Raw genomic sequence first — 16,462 nt, forward strand, 5'->3', positions numbered from 1 at the left:
CTGAAAGAACAAATGCTCAATTGTGCTCTTGCACAATACTTGAGCATGGCTGCTGGTGGCCTGGTGCACAAGGAATTTTCCCTTTTCCCTTTCTAAGAATAAGCATAGGTAATCTCATCTCCCTTGTAACTCTAGCCATAGAGAAGAGATAAGAAAATATATTTACGGAAAGTTTCCAAAATCAAAAGAAATTATAGAAGGATTGCAGTTACATACATTCAAAGGAAACAACTGCAAAATCATGAGTGCACATTACATTTAAGACGACAATAATAACAGCACACAGTCTGGATATTTGCCCTCTGAACCACACACTCATGTTTTCCTTTGGGAAGACAAGACTTTAGCACTTGAAAAAAACATACTATAATCAAAATTCAGTAATTTTCCACCCTTTTTTAAGAACTGATACACACCAAGGCAATAGTGACTCCACACTTCAAGGAGACAACATAGTTTTTACAATGTGTTTTAACAAAAGGTCTATTTATTAATACTTCCATACCGTCAATTGATGTGTTATACCATAACTCTCAACAAAATGAATATGGATTTACACATGAGACACTAACAGCTCCAAAAGGAGCTGTTAAAGACCACTGAATAAAAGAACACTTAATGTATGGATTCAGTGAACTGCAGAAACTGATACCTAACAAATACTGTAAATGCACGTAATACTAAATTGTACCAAACTACAGTCCACTTTTATGACAAATAAATAGATAAATCATTGAGTGTCCTTACCAGAACTACTCTCTGAAACCCCACAAAATTGTGATGTGGCAGCAGTACAGCCCTTGGTATTACACCACCTGTAACACAAACCATATTATGATAGTTTCTATCAATATTTATTTTAAAGGATGAAAAAAGGATAAAAGCTATTTTTCTACCAGTCTTTTTACTGAAAGAATTAAAACAACATTCAGTTTCCTACTGATAACAATATATGCTTAGTTAAGAAAATAAACATAAAAAATTAAGAGACCTTGATTATTTACATGGAATTTATTTTAAAAGCGAATTACAGTCACAGTTTCAACTCTATCCTCTTCTCACTCTAAGTTGAAAGCAAATCTCCACCACAGAATAGCATATTAGCTTCAAAGGAATTTCTGTTCTTTATGAGACTCCAGATTAAAGTTTACAAAGGGGTAAATACTGATGCAATAGATATTGCAGGGTTAACCAATGCATACTAAAATGATTCAATAGCAAGATGAAAACCAGGAAACACAAGGCCATGATCAAACAATCCAGTGTTTTCAAAAGTTACCATTTTGGAGCAGAATTTCACATCAACAAATTATAAAGAGTGTGTTATATGAACAATCCTTAAAATACCCTCATGAAGTTAATTTCTACAGGCAACTTCAAAATTTAAACAGTCCCTAGAAATACATTGCACACCTGTGATCAGAATAATTACTGATTCTGTATTTGTGTACCATGGTGATCCCTACCACCAATATTCATTACAGATTAAATCATTAGAAAGTGATCTTATGTAAACTAAGGGATTAAGGAGAAGATTTGTAGGCAGAAGCACAGGAACACTGTCTGGGCACCACAGGAAAAGAATCCACATATCAAAAAAAAAGCTGTTTGAAGCAGGATACACTCAATAGTAAAACAGATAACTCTGCCCTCTGGAAGAGGATCTGGAAAACAGCAAACAATTTTCTAAGTATTAAACTCCAGCTACAAAGGCTGACAAAATACATTACAAATAACACTAAAACTTCCCAAGCACCTCCTTAATACTAGGATTAAAACCAAGAAAGGCAACACATGCCTTAAACAGGACTTAGCATTTCAGACTTTCCATCATCCTAAAAGCAACCACTGACGTCTAAGAAACTCTCTGCTATTTAGCCTGTTGCTACGCTCAATAAGACTTGAAAATGTTTTTTCCTCTTTTGATTGAGGAACCACAGGGTATTTTGGTCAGCAATCATTTTCCATGTTCCAATTCCCAAGAGAATCAAGTAAACTTCTCCTCTTTTCCTTCTGAAAAGCCTCTGACAGCCAAATGACAGTAGTGTCGAAAACCATGGTACCACCACCCTGGACTGGAAAAGTGTCCTGGTCCTCCCTGTAACACTGACAGTAATTCACAAGAACTAACTGAAAAGGTCCTGACCCTCCATTAATGTAATTTTAATTCTCTGCTAGGGTATTACTTACTGCTTTGATCATTTCTACAAACCTAACTGTATATGCCAACTACACTGCTAAAATTTAATTTGGGAAAAAATCATCAGAAACACAGTTTAACAAGCTTATAAAATTTTAACTCTAAGTGCAAAGGGTCATTAAAAGGGGATGTTGATCCTTCTGGGTGAACAAACAAGACAGCAGTAAGTTTCAACTTTTATGCTTTGAACCTTGTACACTTTATGTTTACATTAAGGATTTTTCATTCATTTGCAACAAACTCTGCTCAAGTAAATAACTGAAATTACCCCCAAAATGATGCCAAACAAGAGAAAGAACCCAGAGGCCCTACAGGAGAGCAGAGAACCACCACACTCTCAACAGAACCTGCTTTAAGAGGAATTCCTTTCCTCTCCACAGCACCCTTCAGAGCACACACAGAAAACACAAAACACACTGAACACCAGAAATTCACCATTGCATTAACCTCTCTACAACAGCAAGAAACCTGTTCACAGTTACCTTAGCCATGGCATGGAGAGGGCTGAGGGAACAGCAACAATTAAATGCATGGCCTAACTTAACAGGGCTTTTAAGAACGACTAAGCAACAAAAGCAATTTTTTCAGATGGATCCTGATAGTCGGCTACTTCTGCAGGCACTTGCAGCTCGTAACATGACCAATGGTCCTCTAAAAATCCATGTATTTTTAATCTGTTTCAAATTAATAAATAGGAGTAAAATTTATTGCATGTGCTGCAGAGACACACTGCATAAAGAGTATATGTCTGGGGTTTTTTATGTATGTTAGTGATGTGAATAGAATTTGTAGTAAAAAACCCTTCACATACAGTGAAGAATGTAGGATAAAAACTTCACATTTAATTATATTCCTACCAAGTGATATGATGAAATGAAGCACATCACAGGGTGCTCACCTATAATCACAGGGCATAATTTCCCTACCATATCTACTCTTCAGCTGTGGATTGCTTCATAGTTACATACTTAGTATTTTATTTTTCTTTCTTACAAGATGCCTATCTACGTGTATTTCAGGAATCTGAAGAGAATCAAGCTGTAAAGCTAAAGTCTCATTACAGAAAAAAAAAAAGTTGAACGAGAGAGGAAGAACTGAAGAGATTTACCAGCCTCAGGGAGAGGACAAGAACAGAAAACAGTGCAAAAATATGCAGGATTTCAGGAACCCAACATTTTACGTGATGTTAACAGGCAAGCTTAACAATGTGTCTGTTACTAAAATGCTCACACTTCATAAGAATTTGTGCATCGTGAGCATGAAATCTTTCCCTCTGCAGCTTAAAATATCTATGCATTTAAAAACCATCTGTAAAAATAGACATATACTTCCCCACTGCAAAATTAATTAGAGAGTAGGAATTTCATCTCACTACCACCAATACAAGTGATGATGCCACACGTAAACACATTGCACTTGTTTTGGCACAGGACAGCACAGAAATGGTAAATTTAAAAAGATTCGGTGAAAATGTCACTTTCTTGAAGAAGCTGATTAATATCAGTGGAGGTGGAGGATGGGCACCCGAGAAGGCCAGGCTGGATTAACCCACCACTAGAGCGTGCTCCTTGATCAGCACAGAGCCCATTTACCTATTCCATGGGTGGGGTTTTTTCCACAACCTTTTTTGATTTTTCTTCTCTTCCATTTCTTTTAAATGAAATCCCTACTGCTAGTAGATTGGGACTTAAGTCTCAATTTTTAAATTTAAAAAAAAAAAAAAAGTTGCTTTTCAACTAACAAACAAGTAACCTTTTTTAATGGCTGACTAGGGGTTTTGTTTGTTTTGATTTTAAATTGTCTGTAGTTAGGGAAAACAAGACAAAAAAGTAAATTATGTGGTCATAAAAAATACTGATGTGCATTTTATAAATTGAATGTGGCCCATCAGGGAGAGAGAAATTATCCACTTTTAGGAAGTACTGTTTACTGCTGTCTTCCCACTAGACCACCTGTTAATAATATTTGATGTTGTTTTCTTTCTGTGTGAAGAGTATGACTATAAATGAGATATTTGATCTGCTCGCTACAACTTATTCTCTCTAATGCCTCTATTTCAAAGACCATCCAACCAACAAATGACACCAGCCTCAAGGCAATGTCCCAAGTGAATGTGCGTCTTTGCTTCTCTTCCTTATCCACTGTCATTTCCATAATTCATCCTCTTAACGATTTATGAAGTGCAGAGGATATTTTCAGAGTACACTGATGGTGCTCAAAAAGTCTTGACTGACTGCCAAGGGCACATGAAGAAAGCAAGAAGTATGTACAACTATTTTGGAAACAAGATGCTGAAATTCTCATTCTTTCTATTCGACAGATATTCCAAATTCTTTGGCCTGATCGTAATTCACACTATTTGGCTTAAAACATTTAAGTTTTATAAGGGTAGGCTTATTGAAAAAAATCAAACACAGGAATCATTTTTACCAAACTAGAAGGCAGCAATATTTAATTTTTAAAGGCTGTCTCCAATAGTACTGTTTCATATGCATACTGGCGTTGCAAATACTCCAGCCACTATTTTGCATACTCATTAGAAGTGATGTCTGGAACTTGCAGCTCTTTTTCCAAAAAAACGACCCTTCAAAATGTAAGCCACTCAAAAGCACTGTAAAGTTGGTCATCATTCTCCTTCCTGAAAATCCTCCATTTTACTGTATTAGAATTTGGTAAATAAATACATTTTTCTTTTTTTCTTTTCTCCCTTGCCATTCTACACAATCTCTAGCAGCTTTATTTTATGCCATCAACCATCATCGCTGTCAGCACTCCAACAGCAGAAGTCTGCTCTGTACTTTGTGCCTGCCTCTGAATTCATGACCAGAGATTCACCCTCACCACGCACAGAAAATGAGCAGCCTTCATCTTTCAATTTACCCCCATTAAGTCAGTGCCATCATGTTCTCCCAGGAGAAAAGTGCAAGAGCTGAAACACCTCAAGCGACAGCAGCCAAGGACACTCAGAAATAAGGTCTGCCCTTGCTGCTCTTGGACTGTGAAAAGGAAAGCTCCAAACTGCAGGGCAGTGACCATGGACTGCTGGAATCTCAGCTCCTTTTGAATAGATATCAAGTAGCTGGGATGGAGCACATATCTCAAACTGGGCTTTAATTTGCTTGGAAATGCATGTAAAAAACAGTGGAACTTGGTCTTAAATTGGACCAAAAGCAGGTTGTATCATAATTATGTCATATCTAATTAAAGTCCATATCACTAAAATAGAGTCTTTGCCATTCTAGATACAAATGTCACTTGGCAGCCACAGTGGTTCTCAAATCTGCAGCTGGAACATAGCTCAGGACAGGAAAGTGTAAAAAAGCTACTGATTGAATAGCCTGATTGCTAGAATTTAGTAAATTTTGCTTTATTTTATAGTGTTGTAACACTATAAAAACTTTACTTTACTCCAGGGAACGACAGGTCCTTGGATTTCAGAGATCCAATTCAATTGGTAGATGGAGTTACCACACCAATGGCTCTTGCACTCTGCTAGGGGACTGTAAATTCTTGGCTCAGGTTTGTAGTGAAAATAAACAAGCAGCATTAATCTAGTCACCATTTATCCATAAATTACAATTAACCCCCCAAATCTTAGCTTAGTAAGTGTCAGCCCAAATGATTGCAACTGCATCTGTCAGCACTAACAGTAAAAAGAAGGTGCCTGACAAAGTCTTAAATGTAGCTCTTGTAACCTGTCTCTCATCTATTCACAGAGAAAATCATCTTGGGACAGATGGATTCACAAAGTCAATGGAACAACTCAAACCAGACTTACGCACGCCCGTGGTCCTGCTCTGTGGAAAAGATTTTGACAGGGAAATGAGTATTTTTCTTCAATTTCGCAAGCATTGCAGCTGTGTATTGCTTAATAATTTAGTTTATTAAAGGCAACAACTGTCAAAATCTATACAAACTAATTTGTCGTGCAGCAATTTTGCATTATTGGAATCTTGTTATAAATCTGACTAACGCACACGGTCGCGTTCTAACCATGCCTATAATTGGGTTCTTGGCTCCACAGGCCTAAAGACAGTAATCCAAAACATCTTCCAATTACACTGAAAAATATGCATGTTTGTGGGAAGCTACATTACTTAATTTTCAGACTCAATGGGCCTTTAATAATATGGGGGGCCGGGGGAGGGGGGGAGGGGGAATGTTTGCAAAAGGCACTTGTTTGTAGTGCTACTCAGAAAGTTGTGTTTTCGTCTAGGAAAACACCACCTCAAAACCTATGAACACCAAAGCAGCACTAGTGAGATACTTATGGAATGTAAGACAAACTCAAACAAAAACAGTCAACAATCCATTCTGATGGAAGACCGTATCTCTAGGCTACCCATCTGAACCAAAGAAGGATCCCAGCCACTAAAAAAGTCCATGCTTCCAACTCATGTATGTGTGAGAGTCACTCATGAACTTTACTTGTTTACTTCCAACACATCAACTGTCTGTTGCTCCTGCTCACAACCCTTCACAGGGCAAATGTGAAGTTCCTTGAATTTATTGGTGGATCAGCAGCAGCTCAAGACACAAGAACCTTGCACAGGAACCATTGCTTCATATTCCCAGTGTCTGACAGACACTTCCAGTGCTCCACCAGGACTGACATAAAGGTAATTTTCAAGATGCTTAAAGTGCTGTGACCTGCTACATTATTTGACGAACATGGTTTACTATTTTTAATACAAAAGATAAGCAAGTAAATATTACAAGGGCAAGCAGGATTGCCCAGATGCAGATGTGCTTTTTACAGAGAGAAAACACTGAAGTTGCCACAGAATCATTTAGGTTGGAAAAGTCCTCTGAGATCATCAAGTCTAACCTACAACCCAACACCACCTGTTAACCCTTGAAATACAAGAGAATTTCTGCAAATTTTTAAAGCATTAAGAGCTTTTTGGGTTTTTTTTATTGCTAGAGAATCAAAAAATGTCTATAAATCTTGGCAGATTAAGAGTGCACCTTGTGATGGGCTCTCATTATTACATGAGAATCAACAGGACTATGTTAAATACTGCCTGCAATAAGCATATACATAGAGAAAAGATTCCCTGAGTCACAAGGAACTGAAAATATAAACACGTACTGTCACACAAAAAGAGTCAGAAAAATACAGAGGTACAAAAACTTCAAAACAACCCCCTGACAGTCACTTCCAACATGCCTCAGACTGACTCTGAAATTAGAGAAATTGGAGAACTCAAACATCACGTGCCTCACTATTTGCCCCCACACACAACCCTCAGCACTAGCACAGGTGAGGGCATTGGTGGTGTCAGCTCTGTCCTCTGACCTGGACAAACACTGCCAACTGCATTTTATCAATGGACAACAACCTCAAGCCCTTCTTGAAATGGCCTGGATCCCAAGCGATGCCTGAAACACCAACATCCCCAGCAAGATCCCCGCATCAGTGACACAAGATTTTTGGGATTGGTTCTCAGATTGGCAGCCCAGAGCTGCCCTCTGCACAGCAAAGTACATAAGAGACAGGAAAAAGAATCCCCCTCTAAAAAAAAAAAAAACCAACAAACAAACAAAAGCACTTTGAAATTGCAGTCTCTGGATATCTGTAAGAAAACGGAAGGAGGAAGCTTGCTTCAGGGAGTCTGTCTATCCACAACTGTTTGTTTCACAATGATGACACTATGAACTGTGCTGAAATACAGAGACACAGCTTTGGGGAGACCAAACACAAAAGAGCTCAGCACTTTTGGAAAAGCACAGCCAATTTGGCTGTGAACGCTTAAAGCCTCACACTATGTTTCCTCTATCATCAATGCCATGCCCTGCAACAAGCCAACAGCTGCAATCCCCACCCTCTGCAGAGCCAGGTATTAAAAGGCAGAATGCTGTATCTGCTTGTTGTTAGACATTTGGTGCTAACATGGGCTTTTCCTCACACCTGCAGCAAATGCTGAGACCACCTTAATGCAGATGATGCAGCAACTGGTCGAAGGGACTGCGGGTGCTTCCACTAACAGGAGAGTTCCACAGGCAATTAAAACCTCCTGCAACAGGTTTTAATCCAACAACAGGAAACACTTTCTAGGGCACGGCTTAAACCTCCTAGGACCATAGCTAAATGAGTAATGCAAACTCTGGAGACAGTGGGAAACAATTTTTGTTCCCTGTGAGTCGAGCACTCACAGCAAAGTTATTCACACAAGAGGGATGAGCTGCAAAGACAACACACAAATTCCACAGCTAGCAGTCAGGGCCCAGATATCGCAGCACTGCTCTGTGGAGTTTGGTGGAATACATTAAAAAATGTTTGGATATGTGACAAAACAGATCTAAACGTATCGAGCATACACAAAGTACAATCAATCTCTCACACAGTCTTCCTGCCTTATTATCAATTCAATTAAGAATTCATTAAAAGGACAAGTATCACACATGCTTATTAATTTACAGATTAATGTGAGTGCGAGAGAGAAGGCAGGAGGCAGGGGGAATAGGTAGAAGAGACAAAAAACCTATGTTGAAGTTTGTCCCATCAGAGCAAACAAGAACATCACATCTCTTTGGTAAAGTAACACATATGCTGTGAGAAGCAACAAGCACTTGAATGCATGTTTTATTCTGATCCCAAAGGACCAAGCTGCTTGTTAGATGCTCCTTCTTATTTTACTCCTCTCCAGTTTGTCTATGAGCTACACACTTTCAGTGGAGGCCTAAAAACTGCCCTACATTCTACTTTACACGCAGGAAAACATACAGGAGTGATGCTGATTTAGGACTCACAAATGCAGGTGAGATGTAGACAATGCATCACTGGCTTTCCTCTTAGGCCTTGCTTCAAGAGGGAGACTTCCCTCAGTAGCTGAAGTGTTATTACTTTGAAATTGTCATCCTTAAAAAGTGGGTTTGAAGAACACACCGACTTTGCTAGCAAGCTTTTGATTGCAAAGCCTGAGTGCTACTGAAGCAAAAGTTTCAGAATTAAACATACACGAAAAGAAGGATACACAGCGCAGATGAATAATATATGCCTATAAATAAGCAGAAAAATAGACTTAAAATATCCACATAACTATTAATTAGTTATTAATATTAGATCACTGGTCTATTTCCTTTCAAATTAGCCACCCACTAGCAAAATGTCAATTGCAAAACAAGAGACTATATTTATAGTACAACCTACTTTGAGTTTTGAGCGACATGTCAGCCACTGCTAAGTTACAATACTCCTATTGTGTGCCTTCCCAAACTGATACCTAACTTTCATTATAGGCAACTATACGTACAAAAGCCATGTTGGATTTTAATAGTCTTTATTATATCACATAAGCTGGTGCAAACATTTTTCCATCTAGAAATCTATGCAAAAGAAAATTTTTAAAAAAACCCAAAAAACCAATAAAAATAAATAGAGTTAAGTAATACACTGGGATGAAGTTCGGTGGGATGCTGGACATAGTGATGCTGGGAGGAGTGAGTGTCCAGGAGATGGCAATAAGAAATTCCTAGACCTGATTTTATTATTTCCCAGAGAAAGACTAGCTTTGATTGCTGGTACCAAAAGCAGTGCACCATGAGATGCAGTACAAGGTACTACTCCATCTCTAGACTTGCAAGAGTCACCCACAAAATGGAGAAACCCCTCAACAATACATCTTATCCATCAGTGGGGAGGGGTGGCTGCACCTTCATAAGATACCCTGCAGAAAAGCACACCGGTGCAGCCCCAACCCCATTGACCACCAGCTCACCGAGAGGAAGGACAGACTTCACACGTGGCTACTACTGACACAGCCTCTCCTGCTCTTCTATCATGGCAAAACCAAGGACAGCACAATCACCATGGAACACATCCTCTCTGCAGCTTTTGTAAATGATGCAACTGAGGACTCCTCTGGCAAACCAGACTGCGTTGGGGACTTTGGAAGAAGAGAGATACATTTTTAAATATCGCCTATTTCACTAAATTTTCTTCCAGTTTAGGTTTTGTGATCTGCCCTGAAAACAGTTCTGCTCCCTTTCTCTCTCCAGATGCCTGACACTATCTGCAGAAGAGCAGAAAAAAGAGCATCCTGCAGAGGATGCTCAGTGAAGATGGAAAGCTGGCAGGAGAAACCCTGCCAACACACACTAAACTGCCTCAAGCCTTCTGCTGAGAGAGAAGCAGGACTCATTGTTTCAGGTACGCCTGCCATGGAGAGAAAACAGAAATGGAGGCAGAATTACATAGAAACAGCTCTTGAAACACACTTAAGACTAGGGAACACCACCCCCTCAATAAGAGGTGACCTGTGCTCATGTTTCAGTGGATAATAATATATTTTTACAGTTGTAGTTGTACAGCAGAATAATTTGGAATACTCAGAAATGTTTGAAAGACAGACTTGAAGAGAAACACAAAAATCATTGCTGTTCAGCTTTCCTCTTTGTATAAAATCACATCACTTCCCATCAGCTTGCAGAAGCACACTCCTAATAATGCCATTTACAGAACTTCCTTCTACAGCTAGGTCTTTGAATCTTGACTAAAATAAAAAAATGCATCCTCCTAGCCTTAAGATTTACACAAAACCAGGAGACCTGTGCCAGCTGTTTAATTTCTCATGTATTTATGCATACCAAAGTGCTTGTACAAAGAAATCAATTGTAGCTGTAACTAATATTGCACGTTGCCAATTCATCTTTAAATCCAAGGGGAGGGAAGAGAATCCTGAGTTAAGATCATCATTTGCTGTCTGGGAACAGGATTGTCTATGGTTTTCCGATTCCTAAATTTTCTTTTTATCTTAAAATTCACTTTAACACTATAACTATTTAAAAACTAGAGGAAGAAAATCAGGAAAATGAAACAAAATCTGCAAGAAACAAATACAGAGCTAGCTGGGATCCAAAGCCACTTTCATCATGTGGGCTATTTTTTATCCATTGTACACTCTATTTTTTCTAATAACTGCCACACTTGTAAGCAAAAAAGCTGCAAGGTACTCAAAAAGAAGGTAAGAAAGAAAAGGTGAATGTAGTTTCATCCATCCCCTGATGGGCTTTTTCTTTAAATATACTAAAAATATTTAAACCTTAAGGAGACATTTAAAAATGTTCAGGATTAGAGTGGGCTTGACCAGCTAAGTGAAAGTCTCCATTATCAGCAAATTTCACTCAAGCAACAGCTGTAGGAATTCACATGTCTTACAGTTATGAATAAAAACTGGAGCCCAGCAATCAATAAGCAGTTTTGCCTCTGTAGCTGTAACACCACAACCACTCTCGCACCACCTGCTTTATATAAAACCAGCACCAAGTCAAGACCTAGTTCATATCTTCTGTTTCTCCTATTCCAAATCATTTTACCTCTAATGCTCATGTTAAAAGTTGCAAACACTATTAGCAGTAGGAAAACATTATTTTCCTTTTTTTTTTTTTGGCTACGCTTACCCTAGGCAAAATTGGCTTTACAGAGGGAAGGACATTTGACATGATTTTTTTATGGTTTAATTACTCTTTAATAGAAATAGGGATAGAATTTAGAGGTTTGGGTATGTTAAGGAGATGAAGATGAGTGGTTTTCTAGTAAGTCCTGCCTCATACAGATCACTCAAAAAATCCACACCAAAAGCTTCTTCAAATCACAGGAAAAAAAAAAAAAATCAAGCAAACAATGGACACTTTACCCCTACTGCTGAGAGACGAACACCCATTTGTAAGCAGTGTGTTCTCGGACTGCTCTTAGATATCCCACGGGTTCCCTGACAGTGCTGAGGGAATGAGCTTCCACCAGGCAGAACACAGACTCCGTGGTCAGCCTAAGGTGGATCTCCTGGTAAGAGGATTCTCCCTCCAAGATGCCACAGAAGCTGCCTTTCTGCTGAATTTAACCTAATTAACTGAAATTATTGTCACTGACTATCCCATTATGTAACCACAGGAACAATAAATCCTTTGCCATCGTGCTCTTCACCTGAATTGCAGTTAAGAAAAGAGTGAACTCCAGTGACCCTGTGCACCACAGCAAGAAAAGCAGACAGGGTTATTCATGAACACAACCTCTGGATAACACCAAGAGCAAACGTGAGGTACAGGGTATGGAAGGCAGTCCGAGGCACAAGGATGAGGCAGCACTGTCAACTGAGCATGGACTTGAACTTCAGCTCCTTAATCTGCTGGAAAAGCTACTCAAAGTATACCAAAAATGTTATTTTCTGCCTCAGGTGACGAGAACTGGTCTGTCTGTTCAGCATAGCAGCACTTGGATGAGAAGAGGCTCACTGTAGATATACCACAAGATATAGTATTGAAAAACAAAAATAGCTCATTTTGTCACGAAGAAAACTGAGAGCATTTGCAAGTAGTTAAAAGTCTGTAGGGCTTTCTAGACCTGTTGTACTTTGGGTTTATACATATATATTATAATCTTAGGCATGCCAGGAAAAGTTAATAGCAGATCCATTTTTATTCCCTTTTATATTGAGAAGCAAACTGTTTAAGCATTAACTACCCTTGACAATGCAATTAAAACATGACCCATTTTCTAGACACAAAGGACCTGCATTTTTCACAGCACAGCCATACGTAACCAAATTCATCTCTATTTACACTGTCCTTCCATTCCATTTGTAATACTGAAACCTGAGGAAAAAAAAAATCAAAACAACAAAACAAGGCTACCAGAAATCAGTGCCTGGGAGGAAAACGAGCAGGTACCATGCAGAGGAGGGGTGGCCACCCCCTCAGCTGTGATTCCATGACTTGTAGAGAAGGAAAAGTCAAACAAGTCTATGTGCAAAGTTTTTATCACTGCTCTGCACTGCAAAACAGGCAGCAAGTGAATTACAAGACTGAAAAGCCAGGATTATATAAAACCAAAAAACCTCTGGCAGTCATCATCTTTACTACTGAGTATAAATCACAAAATGCACTGATACTAACCCTTGTAAAATCTCTGATGTGGTTTTATACACACTTGGATAAAACAGAGTGGTACAAAAACATCTACAAAATACACAGACAATTAAAAAGCAACACATGCAAGGGATCATGGGGACTTTACTCATTTCACTTAAAATGTTGCTGTTCTGCTTCAGGCACGTCTCTCTTTGCTCAAGGAACCTTCACAACAATTAAAACCAGACATAATGAACATTATTATTACCACCATTTATTTGAATAACAGCATCATCCAAAACATCCCTTTTTAAGATGGGGCCCCCATTGTGCTAAGGTTGCATAAACACGTAGGACTTCGTTCCTGTGCTGAAGAGATCATAATCTCACCAGACAAGGTCAATAAACAACATCAAACATCAACAACAAAGTCTCCTGTCCAGGACTTTTGTTGCTTTGTTTGAATATATATTCCCTTAGACCATCTGCTGCTCTCTCTTATGGAGCAAGGTCCTCCAGAGAGCCAGCATTGCTGCTGCCGCCAAGTCTGTCCTCCTAGCACACCCATTAAAAAGATTCCTCTTCTGTATGAGACAAAATAAACTGAAGAGTCTTCAATGATAATGCAAGTGCTGAGATGTAACACAGCTTTTCTAAACATCCCTGCAAGTGCCAGTTGTTACTGAGTTAGGATAAATACAATGTTGAATATTGTCACCTTTATCTAAATTCAGTAACTTCTTCTCTGGCCAGTGGAATGAAATATTTGTAGCACTGAATGAGGACTAAATGCTAGTCCTTGGTTTATTTTAGAAAAAGAGCTAGATAAAGAGCTATGTAACAAGTCTAATTGTGTCTGGAAGAAACAATCTGTATAGAGCTAGTAGTGAGAGCATGGGATTTCTCTTATTTTCTAACCATATAGCAACCAGCCTCCTACAACCAGGTCCTTGCTCAGCCCCAGTGAGCCCAGCAGAAACACAGGCACTGAGCTAGACCAGAGCTGAGCAAGCAGGGAAGTGTTTTGCAGGAACAGGCTGAGAGAGGGAAGGTAAAAGCATCACAGGAACAGGCACTTTTTCTTTTCTTGGCTCTGGCTGTTGGGCTGAGTTAGGGAATGCCTTATTAAACAGCTGAAGCTCTAGAAATTTGCTGCCATTATCCTAGTGTGAGGCAAAACGTTACACATGCACTTCTGCCTGGCTATGATTCTTTCTTCACTCAGCAAATATTTAGTAGATTTAAGGTTCCCAAAACAAATTATTTTTTTGCTAGGTGTTACTAAAACAATCCATACAGCTCGCTTAGATTTGGTTTGAAGTGATAAATAGATGCATTTCCTACAGTGAAGTCCACACTTTACAGATCCTACAATCCTCCTATAAGATGGAATGAGAAAAGGAAAAAGCAGCAAAACCCCTTCTTCAAAATGCTGCATTTAGGAGGATTTTATGGCATTCACACATTATAACAGAAACAATTGTCCCCCTCCCCCTTTCAGTATATTCCTTTTCATTTAACCGAAGATATGTATCATGAAATCCTCCTAGGAATTCATAGCAAGTCAGGGAATGCTTTGCTTTTTGACAAATCCTCTATACTTAAGGAATGCAAGTGTTTCCTTCACCCAATTCTTCAACTAAGCTTCCTAATTATAGCACTCTTATCACAGGATTTCAACATATGCTGGCAGAGGCGCTGTGTATCACACTGAATTTAAAGTTGAGGTAGCCACAAAACTGCTCTTCAAACCCCCTAAACCCGCGCACGTGGTAAGACTGCACTGTCGTTTCTCAACCCTGACAGTGTGCAGAGAGCTGCTTGTGGAAATGAGACACAGCATCATCTTCCAAATTGTCCTAAGTGCTACTCAGCTCCCATAAGCTGTCCAAGGGAGGGCTGTGAATTCGCCCACTTCCCAAAAAGGCCCTTTCAGCTGACCTCTAGGCAATTTTTCAGTTGACCTCTTGGCAATTTTTCAGTTGACCTCTTGGCAATTCTCATGGGTGTAGCCAGAGAGATGCATGTGGCAAGGCTGGATTTACTTTAAATACATAACTTCTCTGACATATATTAATTTTCCAATCGAAGATTCCTGTGGATATAGCAAGAACACAAATGCCCTGCTGCCAGGGCAAGATAATAAGGAAGGAAGGAAGGGTGTTACTCTGTGACCCAGACCTCCTCCTGGGATCCCCAAGCTCCTTTCCCAACACAGAGCACCGTGCCTACAAACCACTGCGGATTTTTCGCCAGATGAGTTACAAGTCACAAAAATATGTGGAACAATTGACTTCACTTAAGCTGCAAGGCCTTTTCTTCAAAAGCAAGCACAGAGGTTCCTAACTTATGAGTCCTGCATAGCTGACATCTTTTTAAGTTGATGTCACTCACCACAGCTGTAACTTGGCACTTCTAGTAACACTCTGCTCAAGCTTTGCCTTTCCTGATGTTTCTCCACTCATGCACTTGCAAAGCGTCCCACATCTATCTTGGGGTAACAACAGAACCTCAGGAACCCTAAAAATGACTATTTTTTCCCATAGGTTTGCTATGTATAGATGCCACGAGTTCTTTTCGGAATGATTTAGAATTTGCGCACATAACACTCCTTTTTCAAAGCATAAATTTAAAGATTTACATAACGGATTAAATTGTCTTCCAAATCAGACAAAAAATGAGTCCAGGACTTGCTTGTGTGCTGCTGAATTTGCTGAACTATAATGTTCCTGATCATTACACTGTTTTATCCCAGGCTACAGTTTTTGCCCCATGTTCTCAGTTCCCTCATGACCCAACTCCCATGAACCCCAGACACTTGGATGTTAGGACTAAGACATTTCAGAGGATTACATATAACACGCATTCCTCTTCCAAATATGCTACAGCGCACATCCAACTGTGGACAAACTGAGAAGCAGTCTGAAGAAAATTATAAGCTTTAACAGGAACAGTCCAAATGCAAGTCAAACTCAACAGGATAATCCCTGCAACTGCCTTGACATGGGCATTTTAAAAGACAAAAATCTGTTTATTTAGTTTGCGTTATGATGAAAAGGAAATTCACCTGAAATACGTGGACCACCATGGAGATGTGTGAATTAAAAAAAAACCCCCCCCCCAAAAAAAAAAAAAAAAAAAAAAAAAGCCACCAAACCAAAACAAAAAGGCAACAGCTGTTCCTGTAAGCAATGAGGAGGCCAATCTGCTGAGAAACTTCTGTCAGCTTCAGCAAAAAGGATGTTAAAACAAAACTGGATGGGTCATTGAAAGCAACTTTGCTCCACAACAGCCTATTCACCACAGTCTGAGCCAAGAACTGGGACAAGGAAGAGTCTGCTCACCAACTGGGGAGGACTTTAAAACAGGAACCTTGTAAACTGCAGCAGCATAGGAAAAATCTGAAAAATAACC

The 16,462-nt window shown here is 39.3% G+C and overlaps 1 protein-coding gene across 4 annotated transcripts in view; it reads right to left on the bottom strand.

Annotated features, from left to right (window-relative positions):
• The window catches only part of TBL1XR1 (transducin beta like 1 X-linked receptor 1), a 106,917-nt gene that overhangs the window by 35,780 nt on the left and 54,675 nt on the right, over positions 1–16,462 (bottom strand). For 3 of the 4 annotated variants that reach the window (XM_017726904.1, XM_017726902.1, XM_017726905.1), the window contains exon 3: positions 748–815. The exons of the other annotated variant lie outside the window; for it this stretch is intronic. The gene's annotated coding sequence lies outside the window, so the exon portion shown is untranslated. The remainder of the gene's footprint in view (positions 1–747; positions 816–16,462) is intronic. 4 annotated transcript variants of the gene reach the window in all.

This window comes from Corvus brachyrhynchos, unplaced genomic scaffold (genome assembly GCF_000691975.1).
Source record: "Corvus brachyrhynchos isolate BGI_N302 unplaced genomic scaffold, ASM69197v1 scaffold162, whole genome shotgun sequence".
In the NCBI taxonomy this organism is placed as follows: domain Eukaryota; kingdom Metazoa; phylum Chordata; class Aves; order Passeriformes; family Corvidae; genus Corvus; species Corvus brachyrhynchos.